Here is a 14,344-nt window from a genome sequence, read left to right as displayed (position 1 = left end):
TTGAGCCTGTGGCACAGCTCACCCTGGCACACCATACGTGCCCCCCCCCTTTCCTGGGCCTAACGCAGAGCAGCAGTGCCCGCAGCCAGCGTGTCCCCACATCCACCGCCTGGTTCCGCACCGTGTCTGGGCTGGGGGCACAGCAGGATCCCGCTGACAGGCGTTGGGACGGGTCACCCAGGGAGGTGGTGGAGTCACCGTCCCTGGGGGGGTTCAAGGAAAGGTTGGACGTGGTGCCTGGGGACATGGTTTGGTGGTTGACAGTGGTGGTAGGGGGGTGGTTGGACCAGATATCTGGGAGGTCTCTTCCAACCCTAACGATTCTGTGACTCTGTGACTCCATGAGCTGCTCGGCAAGGAGGCAGGGAAGCAGCACTCCCTGTATAATCTACCAAATTAGAGGAAAAGATGAGGAGTGACTCATTTTAACCTTTTTCATCTCCCCAGGCACTCTTTCTCTCGCTCCCTCTCGCGCACACACTTCAATTTCACGCAGCGCTGTTTTGCAGAGGTTTGCTGCTTCACACAAGGCGGCAAGCCCCCCGCACCTCTACCATCACTGCATTTACTCCCCAGGGTGGTTCCCAACACAAGTCACACTGGGAAGCAGCTGGAATTTGGCACAAGCCCCGTGAAGCTGGGGACTGGGGCACAGTCGTACCGCATCCACCCTCTGGGGGCACAGCATCCCCTGTTCTGCTCTGTCCCCCCCTTCCTGAAGCCCCTCACCTCTGCAGCCCATCTCTCTTTTTCTCAAAAAGGCCAAATGTTTACTGCTGCTTGGCTCTCCGCAGAGTGAGTTCCCTTTTAATCTCAATAAAGCCTCCAGGATTTGAGCCCAACCACCACAGATAAATCATTGGCTTTGGCCTAAAAGTGAGCCAATTCAGCCTTGGCAGATTTGCTCTGTCAGAGGTCACCGGGAAGCTGAGATTTACTAAAGACACTTGCTTTTTCTTGGCCTTGTGGTCAAAATCAAGTCCCTCGGTGACGCTTTAACACCTGCTGTTCTTTTATGAGGGAAACCACTGTGCTTCTGGGAGGAGGTAGGTTCCTGTGGTTTACAGGCTTTTTCTACCTCTGATGTCACTGTTAGCCTAAAAACCCCAAATAAAGAGCAGGCTGGCAAGCAGCGTGCTGCCCACAGCAATGCTGCTGCACTGACAGGAGCAGGGTGGCTGGTTGAAATGAGCTTTCTGGGGTTCGCTGTAAATGTCCTGCAAATGTCAAGCTAGTGGTCGCTTGTTCTTTCTTGCCGACAACTTGACTGATTTCTTGCTGCAGCTGCATTCATAAATTTTGATGATTACATTGTGGAAAACCCAGGAGGTACTGAAGCTCTGCCTTTATCCCTCTTGAGAAAACACCACAACTTCTCCCTAGATGCTGAACAGCTTTCCAGGCTGGGGAATTGGCTTGTTGTGAAACTTGTGCCTGTTGATGTCTGCTAAACAGCCTGGAGCTTGGTCCTGGGCCTGGGCCTGCAGGATTGTCAGCAACTGGGCAAGAAATTTGTGGTCTAGGATAGGGAACAACTGACATGGGCAAAATTTAGGCCCTTGCTGGAGCAGAATTTAAGTTGTCTGAGCTGGATTCCAGCCTTCCGTAGCCCCCAGATGTGCAGATACCTGAAATGGAAATACATCTTTTGGAATCGTTCTCCCTGAAGACTTTAATGATATACTTTGCACCTGCAGAAGAAGGGAAGGGAAAAGCAACCCGATGCAATCTACCAATGATGGGCAAATGAAAAATACCCAGAGGCTTCTGCTTCCTTGGTTATTTGTCTTTCCTTTGGGGAAGAGGGGTGGTGGAGCCGCAGCTTCACTATTACAGACACTGAAGATGGCTGCAGCAGAGCCCAGCAGATCACTTTCTCAGCAGCAGATCTTTGGCACAACTGAGACAAGCAATGGCCTGAAGCTTCCTTCCTCCCGAGGTAAATCCCTACTGCTAGGAGCCCCATCCTGCCCCTAGGAAATCAGCTCTAAATCACAGTTTGTTGTAGCAAAGGTCTGGGGAGGGAAAGGGCAGAGGGAGTTCACAAACTTCATTGGTGCTTCGGTGATAGCAGAGGCAAATTGGGTCTCTGTGGTCTCTTGAGCTCCAGCAAAGGTCTTGTGCTTTTCCGAGGTTCATTGTCAGCATCCTACAAATTACAAAGTGTCACCCTGGTAACTCTTAATCCTGCCTTAGCACAGATTGCTCCGCATGCTGTCTCATCTGTGAAGTTTAAAGGATGAAGCTGTCACTGGGGAAACGTTCTGCTTCTGACACTCCTGAGATAGATAGACACAAAGAAAACATATTGTTTATTAAAAAGGTTCAAGACGGTGTGATTCCTGTTTACATGGGAGCTTCAAAACACCTGCTTGTTTACAGATAATTCCTTCTGTTAGATCCTCGGAGGAATATTTCTCTGTACTGGGTGGGAAGGAGGGTGACGTGCAATATTCCCCATCTCCACCTTTTGGCTGTCATGGCCACCCCGCATTTGTAACAGTGACAATAAAGCAAACACCAGCCCTTTGCTATTTTATTAATACCAGTTAATTCCGCAATACTGGGGAAAGATGGACTTTGGCTCTCTGCATCCCATTTGCTAGGCTTCACCAAGCTTGGAAATCCTCAAAAACTCACTAAAATATGGGAGGCGATGTTTTTCCACAGGATCCGCTCTGTGCTTCCAGACCAGGGGAATCCTTTTGCACTCCCATGCTCCCTGCAGTGTCTCCCCCATCTCCGCTGGATTCAGCAGGAGTTTCACAGTTTATGGATTTCTTCTGGGAGACATACCAAAGAAAAGCGATTTCAGATATGTCACCCTGCCATATTTGCACCCCTTTGGATAAAACTTTGCAGAGCCTTAAACTGAAAGCACAAAGCACAAGTTATCTGCAGAGGCGTTTTGCTCTCCATACGTGCTGCAGCCCTGGAGAGCAAGCACCTTTTTTTTTTGTGACCTCTGAATCTTACAAGCATGAGCAGTAACCTGGTTTTCTTTTCAAAGGGTCTGTGAGAACAGGAGCCTTATTTGACTTGATACAGAAGTGCCTTTTTCAGAAAAAAAAATAAAAATAAAAAAAATATTGCAAAGACTAAAAGCCTTAGGTTCTGGTTTTGTTTGTCTCCACAGAGGGGAGTTGTCTTCTTTCTGTGAGCAGTTCAATCACTTCAGCCCGTGCATTTTTTCTGAGCACTTGCAGAAGTGGTGTCCGCCTCTAGATGGTGTGTTTTACCCAGAAGAACTTCACTCCTGGTCCTTTACATAACTTTTGCTTGCTTATCTGAGGCAGGTTGAGCTCTCCAGCCAAACAAAACAGATTTTAGTATTTCCTTGTTTCCTTATGGTGAGAATATGACTGCAGTATAACGCAAAGATGATAAAAATATAGGGCATAGATGCTTCAAAAAAGTTTTTCATACAGCACATGTAGTTGGACATGTGATGTATCTACTGCAGAATTGATAGTATTGCGTGTCTTCCTGGTTCCTGCCTGTGCTAACTAAATTAAAACAAAATCTATATCTATATCTATATCTATATATCTATATATTATTTCTAGTACAATGTCTTCGCTCTTGTACTTAAAGGCAAGGAGAGAGGGAAGGAACAAAGACTGATAATACCACAAGGTTAAGATGTTTTTTGTAATAATTAACTGCATAAACAGTGTGGGGTTTTTTTGTTTGTTTGTTTTGTTTGTTTTGTTTTTTTCCCCCTCTGGACAACACAGGATGGAACTATGAAGTTTTGGGGGAAAAACATGTATTTTAGCAAGCGTGTAGCATTCCCCAAACTTCTGAAACTCATTGAGAGCTGTAAGCTGCTGGGCAGCGGATTTCTGACTGCTGTGGCACGGTTTCTGTGGGGCATGCTGCCCTAAAAGCTAAAGAACTCTCTGGATAATAATTAATTGAGACCTAGAACCTTGCTATGAGGCAGATGAAATGATCCCAACACGATCTTCATGTCCCAGGTCCTTTTCAGGACATCACAGCTGCTCTAAATGTGTAGTACAACAGTTCAGAGTTCAGGGCAGAAAATGAGGAAGAAGAATACCAGATCTATGTCATGGAGGACAATCATAACTCCCTGCAGCCTGAAGCTGGATCTTAGCAGGCACAATTCTTATGGGGATGATGAGAGGACGGCAGGCAGGGATGTGCCTTGCAGTAGGACATGCAATAACCAGGCAGTTCATGTTACACTTAGGTGGGGTTGAAATGGGCTGTACTACATACCTGACAGAATTTCTCTATGGAAATCTCTTAGAAGAATAAAAATCCAGTCTATCATAGGACATGTGATTCTATTTTTGTACCTCAATTTGATAGTCTGGAGAAAAAATTGTATAGAAGCGTGTGTGAGATGAGCAAGCATCACAGCTTCTGTTATCCTTCTGTTTTAGTTCTCTAACGCCTTTCAGTAGCCGGGAATGCTAATACAAGATAGACCCTGGTTAACCAAATATCCAGTATATAGTTTGTGACTTACTTAAAATACCGAGTGGTTTCCTTCTGAATGTCAGCATTTCACTGCACTGAAGGAACACCGGGAGATAATTTAACCCCCGAGTTCTGGTCACTCCAAAAAAGAAGCAAGGAGGACTTAAAGAAAGAGCAGTTTGGAGTTAGGGACAAAAGCTGCTTGGTTGTGTGTGGAGTTTGTTGTTTTTTTTTAAGAAATTGTAAGAAAGTGTGGTTGTCTTCATTGTTCTTGAACATAGGAATGGTATGGTTTAATTAACAGAGAGCAGACAAGAAATCAATCTGCTTGCAGTGTCCAACTGAAAAGCACAGAAAGTAATCAAACAGAAAGAATAATGAAAAAGAAATTAGATCAAAAATCTGTGAGCTTTCATAAGCTAAATGTTCTTCATAACAGCAGTAAGGAAATAACTCGTGCTGACTTCAGTGGGTCCAGGATTTTCCCCATGATTCCTAACCTGAAATTGTTGCTTTTAGAAGTTAACAAAAAAGGCGTTGCATGCACGCAACTTCTCTAGTGCATTATGAATAATATCCACTGCTTTTATTTTACACCTCAGCTTAGCTTGTAAATAACAGCTATTTCCACTAAAAGGCTATTACGAAGTTATCTTTGATGCTGAGGCTACAGTCGCAGTTCCCAAGGGTGAAGGAACACTTCAGTGCATAAACACCCACTTAAATACCCTGCTTTCTTCCCCGGCAGCCTCAAGCAGGGCGAGGGCTGGCCCTGCACGGCTCTGCGGCAGCACACGACATTTTGCGCCGCTCTCGCAGGGCCCAGACAAAGGCCCCCGCACAGGAATTGTGCTTTCATGTGGTTATTGTGGGGTGTTGCTAGATGTTTTCATTTAGCTTTTTTTTTTTTTTTTTCCCTAAGAGATTGCTCGTCCTGCTTACAGAGAGCAATGCTGAGAGGCCTATAAAGGCCTTCCTGCCGAGCTCCCCCTGCGTTTGCTTGCTGGGACCGAGGCTTGGTTATTGCTGGGTCCTGAGTTCATGTGATCCCATTCCTTCTTTCCCCAAACCTCTGTCTCAGCCTCCACTCCCTTTCAGATATTGACTACCTCTTTATCTCCAGCTCACGGTTGGCCTCCTGCACTTTTTCGACCCCCAACTTCCCCTTCTGGCCTTCACCCCTGCCCCAGCCTCCCATTCTTTTTCCACCTGCAACCTGCTCCTTGACATCCCTCTGAGTATTTTCTCTTTTTATACCTAACTTATTTGCTATTTTAACCTCCCATATCTCCCCAGTCACCCCCTCTTTTTCAACTACCCACAAATATTTTTGCCTTCCCTCTCTGTTTTGGCCTCCCACACTTTTTCGGCCTCCCACCACTTCCTGGGTATCCAGTCCCCGAGGCATTTGGGACTACAGCAATAAATGGGCCTTGAAACCTGCCCCTGTTTGGACCCCTGAAGGGCAGCAGTGCTGCTCTGATATTTTAGATCCTAGAAAACACACCCGGGCAGACGTTGATCCTGATTTTTAACAGCAGCAAACCTGGTTGTTTGCAAGAGCTCCTGAAGGAAACTGCTGAGAGCATTTGCTTTTGGAGTTCGATCAGGCCTGAAATATTCATAGAAACCTCAGGAATGGTGCTCCTCTTGTCTGTCAACCAGGCATCTGTGCAGGCTGATGCAGGGAGAAAGCATAAATATGTTCACAGATATATCACCTCTGACAATACTTAAGCACAAGCTTTAAAAGCCTTTAAAGGGGTTGTGTCTATAAATTCAGCATCCTTCAACAGAGCCATTTGTCCTGCTTGAAGCCTTGAGAGTTAACAACAGAAACATCTTTGAGACAGACATTGCAGCAATCAATTCCAAAACACAAATAACTCAATAATCTATAATAGAGCCCCACAATTATATTACGCTGTGCTATTTTTATTGATTTTGGTGCTTATTATATGTGTTACACTAATTTCTCGTAATCTATCTGGCCTTTTCACTTACTGGTGCTTGTCAGATTTAGCTCTGGTTTGGTACCAGAAAGCCAGGCTTGCCCCTGAGGCTTGGCCTACCATCTTCGATATTATTCCAGTTCAGTGCATGAAACAAATCTGAATTAGGAACTAACATTTAGGGTCACCAGCGTGATGTTTTCTCCCTGTTCAGAAGAATTAACACATGCAATTATTTTGGCTTTGAGGTGTCAGAGTTCCAGTCCAATTCTCATTTTTTGCCCTGGAACCATTTTCTCCCGTGTTGAGACCATCACAGTGAGAGAAGTCCCCTGGTTCCTACCTCACCTTTGTTGTCTCGCCTCTGAAGCAATGCTGGGGCTCACCTACATCAAGAAAAGAAATCACAACCACCAGATTTCTGCTTTGGGATCTTTTATCACATCAGAGCTTCCAACATACTCCTTCCCTGGAGGCCAGTCTGAGCATTGCAGATGAAGGTTGCAGCTCTGCGGATGAAGGGTGCAGAACTGGAAACCCAGACCCCAGCCCTGTCTGCAGCTAAGGTGAGCACACAGAGCAGTTGGCTCTGGACAGAGCTCTAGCAAGGGAAGAGCCACAAAGACATCACGATTTTGGGGCAGTTACTTCTACAGCCTGAGGACATCTGCATCCTTAGTCATGCAGCAAAGGTGACCTAGGAAGGGAATTTGGCTCCTCTCTTTCACTATGCTGGGGCTCCCGACAGGTTTTCCTTGCTAAACAGTGTCAAAACAAGGCAGGCGTGGGGTGAAAGTCCTCAAAGAAGCGTGTGAGGTGGTGCCAGAGGTTTCACATGTGACGGAGTTGTTGTTTCTGAGCGAGAGTGGAGGTGGTGTGGGGAAGGGCGTGATGCTGTGCTGGCTCAGATGAGCTGAGAAAACCAGGTCATTAGGGATCCCGGGCTGCTTTGTGCTCAAGCAGGGCTGTGCGTCTGGCGGTACAAGGAAGGTTTTAAAGGTAAGCTGCATGCGCAGCTCCACAGCATTGCCTGCACTTTTTTGTTCTCACAAATCCAGAAGCTTCATGTGAACCATAATTTCTCAGAGGAGCCAGATCAGGTGCTTGCTCGGGAGGATCCACTGATTTGATTTTGGGGCATCTCTGAGCAGAAAGATGGAGCTGTACAAACATGTTCCTCAGCACAAAGGCCTTTTCCCAGCCGGACTTGCTTGCTCCCTCCCTGGTTCCCATCTCCCCCTAAGCAAGCGCTGCGTTCCTGCAGCATTTTGGAGGGGTGGGCTGGTTCCCACAGCTGTTAGCAGAGAGGGCTGCGCTTCAGTCCCCATGGAAACAATTTGGAGAGTTTTAAAGCTTGTGTAGCATTGCTATGCTGTGTTTCGCCTCCCTTTTCACTTCCATTAGGAGGCCTGCAAAGCTTTAATTCATTAATGTTTGAAAAGCACTTTGAGGCCCTTGAAGAAGGTGCTATAGAGGAGAAAAGTGTTATTACTCAGATTAACTGTTTCTGTTTTGCCCTGGAGTCACTGCTGTGCTTGTTCGCTGTGCTTGGAGGAAGGCAGAACAAGGGAGCGAGGGCATCTTGTCAGCAGCAACCTCCTGGAGAGCTCTTCTGTGCCACAGAAAGTCACCTCGACACCAGCAGGCAGGCTGATTGCTGCTTCCGCGAGGGCAGCCAGATGGGGTGCACATTTTGGAAAGCTCAATGCCCTGATCTATGTGGGTAAAATGGAGGGAACTTGTAAGAAAAGATGGCACCACAGCTCCGTGGTGCTCTGGTGTGTACCATCGCCAGTCATCGCAGCCTGCGGGACAGAGCGGGTGAGAGCCATTTCCACCTGGATTGGATCCTCGACGGCAAGGCTGCCCAAGCCAGGCAGAGCCGATGGGACACAAGCTGTCACAGAAGTCTTAGGTGAGCCTGAGCCATCCATGGGTGACCCCAAAGCATCCTCCACTGCCTGGCAATGCAAGGCCCTCACCAGCACCCGCTCGCTGTGCCATGCCCTCTGCCACCTGCTTCAGGCTCCCCTTGCCTCTCCCCATGTCCTCCCCCTGCTGCGACTCATTAATGGTTTGGAGGTACCAGCCTGAATGGAAAAAACCCTCACTAACATCACACTGTGCTGCTCTGTACATTCTCTAGTGACTCACGAGGCTGAGCAGATAGCTCAGTCGCCCTGCCAGACGGGCTTGCCCGACTCCCCACCTCGCTGCTGGGGGAGCACTGCCCTCTTTCCTTTCCCATTCCCTGCACAGCAGAGCTCAGGACCCCGCAGCAGCCTGGTGCTGAGCTCTCCCTCACTGACCCACCACACACAAGAGGAGCGGAGGAGCCCTGGCTGCAGCAGCCCTGCCTCTGGAGAAACCACCCAGCAGAACTGCAATTTCTCCCCCCCCTCGCTTCTCCGCGTCAGCTCCGCACAAATTACTTTGTCATTGTGGCGAAACAAATAAGGCTTCATTATCATTACCATCCTGATGGGAGTAAACAAGTTTATTTACACTTGAGCACTGCCGAAGAATAAAGTCATAGAGGAAAGTTCATGGTAGGTGGCCTGGCTTTGTCGTTAGGGACGGCTTTTACAAAATCACTGCCCGCCCGGCCGGACAGGCTGCTATTCAGGCAGGCCCGGGTTAATGAAAGTACGGTGTGTGCTTGTTAAAAGGAGGACTACAACACTTGTAATCATGGGTGGTCACATTTTTATTTAATGATATGTGTCTTCCCTTTCTCCGGCCTTCGCTCTTAACCCTTTGCCTCCCACTTGCCAGTCCTTATGCAATGACTAATTAAGGCCTGCACGGTAAAACCCGATACCAGGCCCACAACCAGCTAAAGGCACTCAACAACAGATTTCTGTTTCTAAATAATTCTTTCGTTAACAGCCCTGAGATACCAACAAAGCAAAAAGACCTCAAAGCAGAAAGGGCCCCACGTGTGTAATCACTGGAGCTAGAATAATAATAAAAGGACAACTGCAAACACACTTGTGGAGGAAAGGGCTGCAAAACAGAACAGCTTCCTTTCTTTCAAGGCCCTGCTTAGGCCCCAGTGATAAATCTGTTGGGACAAGGATACTTCAAAGCCAGAGGCCTAACCCTGCCCTCACTCGTGCGAGCCCTACAGCTCGTGTCAACGGAGTTATCCCCGGGCAGGAGGCTCAGCCCCACTGCTCTTATCTCACAGACACAAAGAATGCCAAAGCAAGCCATGGAGGGGAAGAAAAGAATCTATTTATCTTTGACACGACCTCGCTGAGGTCCTGGGTGCAATCATGCCATGAGGAAAAACCTCCCACCACCTCCAAGCTCCCCTGCAAATTCTTATGACTAACCAGGCCGGAGTGCTCACACTGGGATCCTGAGGAAGTTCAAGCTCAGAGGCACTTTTTGTGTCTCTTGGGATATTAAAGAGCCGCACAGGAGGATGCACACATGTGTACACTGGCACACAAAGGCACACAAAACTCCTTATTGCCCACCCAGTGTGTTACACTGCCTGTGTCAGGCTGTGACCCCGTTCTGTGGTCACACACAGAAGTCTGCCTGCTCACCTACCAGCTCTCCTCCTTCCCCACAGCACTTTTTGAACTTCACTGACACGTCTGAGAGGAGCAGAGACGTGACGACATTACATCTCTGCAAGTGTTAGAAAACCCACAGCTGGGCGAAAAGCTGTGGTGTGTGAATTACCGCCTGTCACTTGGGGTTCTTAGTCACAAGCATTTTCCAGTGGTATTTAAGAATGTAAAAACCCAAATTACAAGCAGTCTAGGGGTGGGGAAGATCCCCTGCTCAGTTGGACCTAGCACCAGCTGCTCACCCCCGTCGACTCGGGACAGGGAGAGCAAAATGCTTACGGCAAAGCTTTGTGCAACGATGCGACGTAGCTGCAATCCCTCTCTTTGGTTTTCTTATGGGTCAGAGGAGACTTTCTGTCCACGGCTTCTGCCCACACGCTCTCTCTGCCCAGGAAGGGCCAAAAATGCCCACTCCCACACCCCCACCCGAGACCTGGGGCAGCAGAGCAGGAAGAGCCCCGCTGGTACAGGGAGAGGAGCAGGAGCATCGCTAACGTCGACACGAGCACGTTCCTGCCTGCCCAGTGCTCCCAGCGCTCCCTGGCCTTTCTTTAACCTCTGTTTGAAAGCATATTTATTATTCCAGAGGAAGCAGCCTGCTGGCTGCACGAGTTATGATAAGGGGTGAACGATGGACTTTTGGGGCAGGCAGAGCCTCCGTTCATGGCAGGGTGGGCGAGCAGAACCCAGTTAGCGAAAGGTGTAGCTCAGCCAAGCACCACTGTCACACCAGCTGTGGGAATCAGCAAAGTGACAGATGGAAATGGGTTTTATACTTTTTCTTCAAAGCTAAATCCATTCCAAAAAGCACAGAAGCATCGCGATTAGCAGCACCGAGGGGTTTGGCGGGGGGCGAGATGTTACTGTCGTGTTCCTGCTGCTCCCCACACACCCCGTCCCCAATTTGCTTGTACAAACTGGGGCTGTGAAGGCATGAGCATCAGGGGGAAAGGCGGCACAAATGGGAGCAGGTGAAGTGCCGCAGGGCACTCAGCCTCTGCTGAGGCTGTGGGCGGCAAACGGAGTAGTGTTGCCTCCGAAGTAGAGGATACAGATTGAGTTATTAAATAACTGAGCTAAGATAATAGGCGATGCTGAGCCAATGTGCATAACTAATACTTGTTGCTTGAAAATTGTTAACCCTGCTGAGCGCTTTAAAACACTAGCAAGCAAACTGGGAGCCCCGCTGGCCTCCCCTGCAGGAGGCAAACTGAGACCAGAGAGAGCAGAAGCTCCCTTTTCCAGCAGATGTCCCTCAATTTGGGAGCCCAGACTGAGCACTTCCAAGCTAAAGGGAATACTTTGGGAGAAGGAGTTGAAAATGAGTTTTTTTTAAATGTCAAGTGATAGAAACTCTGCCTCTGCGTACACAGCAGGAAGAACTCATGTGAAGAAAATTCAGAGTGAGACCTGAAGCTCTCACCTTGCTGCCTCCTGCTCAGAGGCAGAAACAAACCCAAGCAGGTTCCCAGGAACAGGCAAGCTCTCCCCTGAGTCCTGCAGTTACTGGAGGCAGCTCTGGGGGTTTCCCTTCACCTTTACCACTTTCCTTTCCATCGTTTTTCCCATCAATTACAGAGGGCGACAGAAGGAGTCATCGGTGGGATGAGGGTTAACGAGCGAAAGCTCACAACGAGGCAGCAACCTGTGAGTCTTCATGTTGTCACAAAGGTGTTGCTGAGCTTACGCTGCACGAAATATCCCAGAACTCCTGCAAACTGCGGGATTTACATTCGCAGGCTATAATTACAGAGTCTCCGGCACCCTCCCACACTGCGCAATGCCTCCACAGGCAAGAGCAGCAAAACACCTGTCCTGGGCTCCCGTGGGCTTGCAGGTCCCTGCCCACGCCGGGCTCAGCACCTCCCTGGCAGGCGGCCGGGCCTGATCCTGCAGCCCTGCTGCGTGGTGGGGCCATGGGAGGTGGCAGGACGGGGATTTTGGTGTGGGAGACCAAGTCCTCACAGCCCGGGATCACTCGGGTGCACTTAGGAAATGATGCCAAAGCAGGGTCAGAGCGGTCACGTTTACAAACAGGTGCTTGCAGCCGGGTAAATTTGATGCCATTTGACGTGGTGACTGGCTTGGACACGAGTCCCAGGGGCTCTGGGCACGGGAGTTTTGGGGGTTTTGCCGGTCTCCCCCCAGCGCCTTGCTGTGAAGCCGGTTGCAGGCTGATGTCATGGGAGGCTCTGCCCGGGCTGGCGCGGGCAGGTTTCTCCGCGGAGGTGGTTCTCTGCCTCCCAGGCACTTCAGGAGAGCCCTTCCACAGCATCCTCCCCTCCCTGCCCCCACAGCCGGGGAGCTTCCTTCCTCCTCTTGCTCTTCAAGTCATGGCAATGCTAACGCCGAAGCCTGAAGAGCCGGCTGGCGGCACGGAGCCTCCCCGGCACCTTGCTGGGCAGCACCCGGCTCGCCGCAGGGAAGGGAGAGCCCACGGCCCACACCCAGGGCCACCTTGGGAACGCGGCTTCAGCGCTTACCCAACAGAAGCTGTGTGCCAAGTGGGGCAAACGAAGAGGCTGCGGCTGTCAGGGATGTCCACAGCCACCAGCCCCAGTGCAGCAGCATCTGGAGGTGGTGGTGCCTTAGGATGCACAGGCAATAACACCTCAGGTGCATGCAGTCATGCTGAGGAAGCCCCTCAGTTCCTTACATCCTTATTCATGTGTGCTCCATCTTTTTTATCCCCCAGGATCAATGCAAGCATCCTCCAGATGCTGGAGGAGCAGAGGTAACCTGGAGCCTCCTCGGCATCCTCTTCCCCGGGCTCTCCCGATGGGACAAGTGCTGGTTCCCGACGGCAGCCCCACTCCGTCTGTCCCCTGTGACCTGAGCTTTCCAGCCTGTGTTTGTCATGCTGTGCTCTGCCTGGGCTCGGGCTGACGTCAAGCAGCCCAGACACGACTCTCGGCTGCTGCTACTCGTTATCGTCGTAGCTGTCACTTTATTAGCCCTCAACAGTTGGTCCTCTGGTGTTACGCTGCGAGGTGACTAACGCTGGATCCAATAAAGAGCACCTGACGTTGCTGTGAACAGCCAGTGTAGGCTTAGCAGTCGGCCCTATGACGCATCCTGTGGGCAAATTAATAAACCCCCAATAAATCTAGCTCCTGTCCTGCCATGGCTCCAGGAGATGAGACGTGTGTGCAGCTTGTACGGGGAGCTTTCTGCTCACTGCTGCCTGAAGAGCTCAGACTGTTCCTTACTCACCTCTCATGCTCTCTCTCTTGCTTTAACTCTCTTTCTTTATGGTGCCCAAACTGAAACTGAGTTTCGGGGTCTCCACAAGGCAGCTGCAGGTCCCCGGAGCATCACTGGCCCTAAAGCACCTCAGGGTCCCTGCTCAGCCCCTGTACCCCTGCAAGATCCCCCTGCTCCTGCTTGCTCTTGGGTTCCTCCTTCTGCAATCACACAGCCCTCGTGATCCTGTGGTGCGCACTCCATTGCTCCCCTGCATTGTTCCCCCAGCGATTATTTATTTGAAGGGTTTCATTAACTTATCGCACCAGCATCACTTGGTACACAACTACAAATTAATTCAGTCAGTTTGCATTTCAGCTGACCTAATATTCATTATATTCCAGTCAAGTGCGTGTGTTTTCTGTTTGACAGTTGGTTCCACGATAAGATATGTGGTCCAAAGTACTATACTTAGAAATAGGGGTAATATTTACAGACACTCCATGCAAATACTGCAATTACCTGATTAATTACGCCCTTACATTTGGTGGCGATTGCACTCTTATCCCTCCTTTCTCCCCCTGCTTTCCCTGTTGCTGTATCTGTATGTAGTAGACAGGACCAGCCTTCAGATCTACGTAAATGAGGTGAAACTGTCCCTGCCTAAGACCTAAACCTGCGTGGTTGCCAATCACTTTTGGCCCATTTTTATGTTTTTGTGTTTAAGTGGAATTTGGGGGAAGGGTTGGCTTTACCCTTGGTGCTGCCTTAGGCCCCTCAGCTGCCAGCAGTGAGGTTATCCCTGGTTTACACCCATGATTTACACCTCTGGGTGCTCTCTGTTGCACTCCAAGGATGACCGAGGTGGGACATGGCAGGGAGTTGGCATCACCCGAGCATGCCCCCAGCTGTTCTGGGGGGGGACAGGGGACAGCCCTGGCAGAGCTGACCCCTGTGGCAGCACAGGCCTGACCCCATGCAGAAAAGCAGAGCAGAGCAGTAGGATGGAGGTCTGCTCCGAGCCATTGGTGTGGTGTTTGGCACACACCGTCACTGTGCCGATATATGTACACGTAGCCCGAGAGCCATGGCCACACCAATCAGGCAGTGCCCCCTGCCCAGTGCTCCCCAGTGCGAGGCAAGGAGCTGGGGCAGGGCCATGGCACCGCTGCCAGC

The sequence above is a fragment of the Cygnus atratus genome, chromosome 11, assembly GCF_013377495.2.
Source record: "Cygnus atratus isolate AKBS03 ecotype Queensland, Australia chromosome 11, CAtr_DNAZoo_HiC_assembly, whole genome shotgun sequence".
NCBI lineage: Eukaryota > Metazoa > Chordata > Aves > Anseriformes > Anatidae > Cygnus > Cygnus atratus.
The sequence above is the reverse complement of the archived record's forward strand: the minus strand, read 5'-3'. Positions refer to the sequence as shown.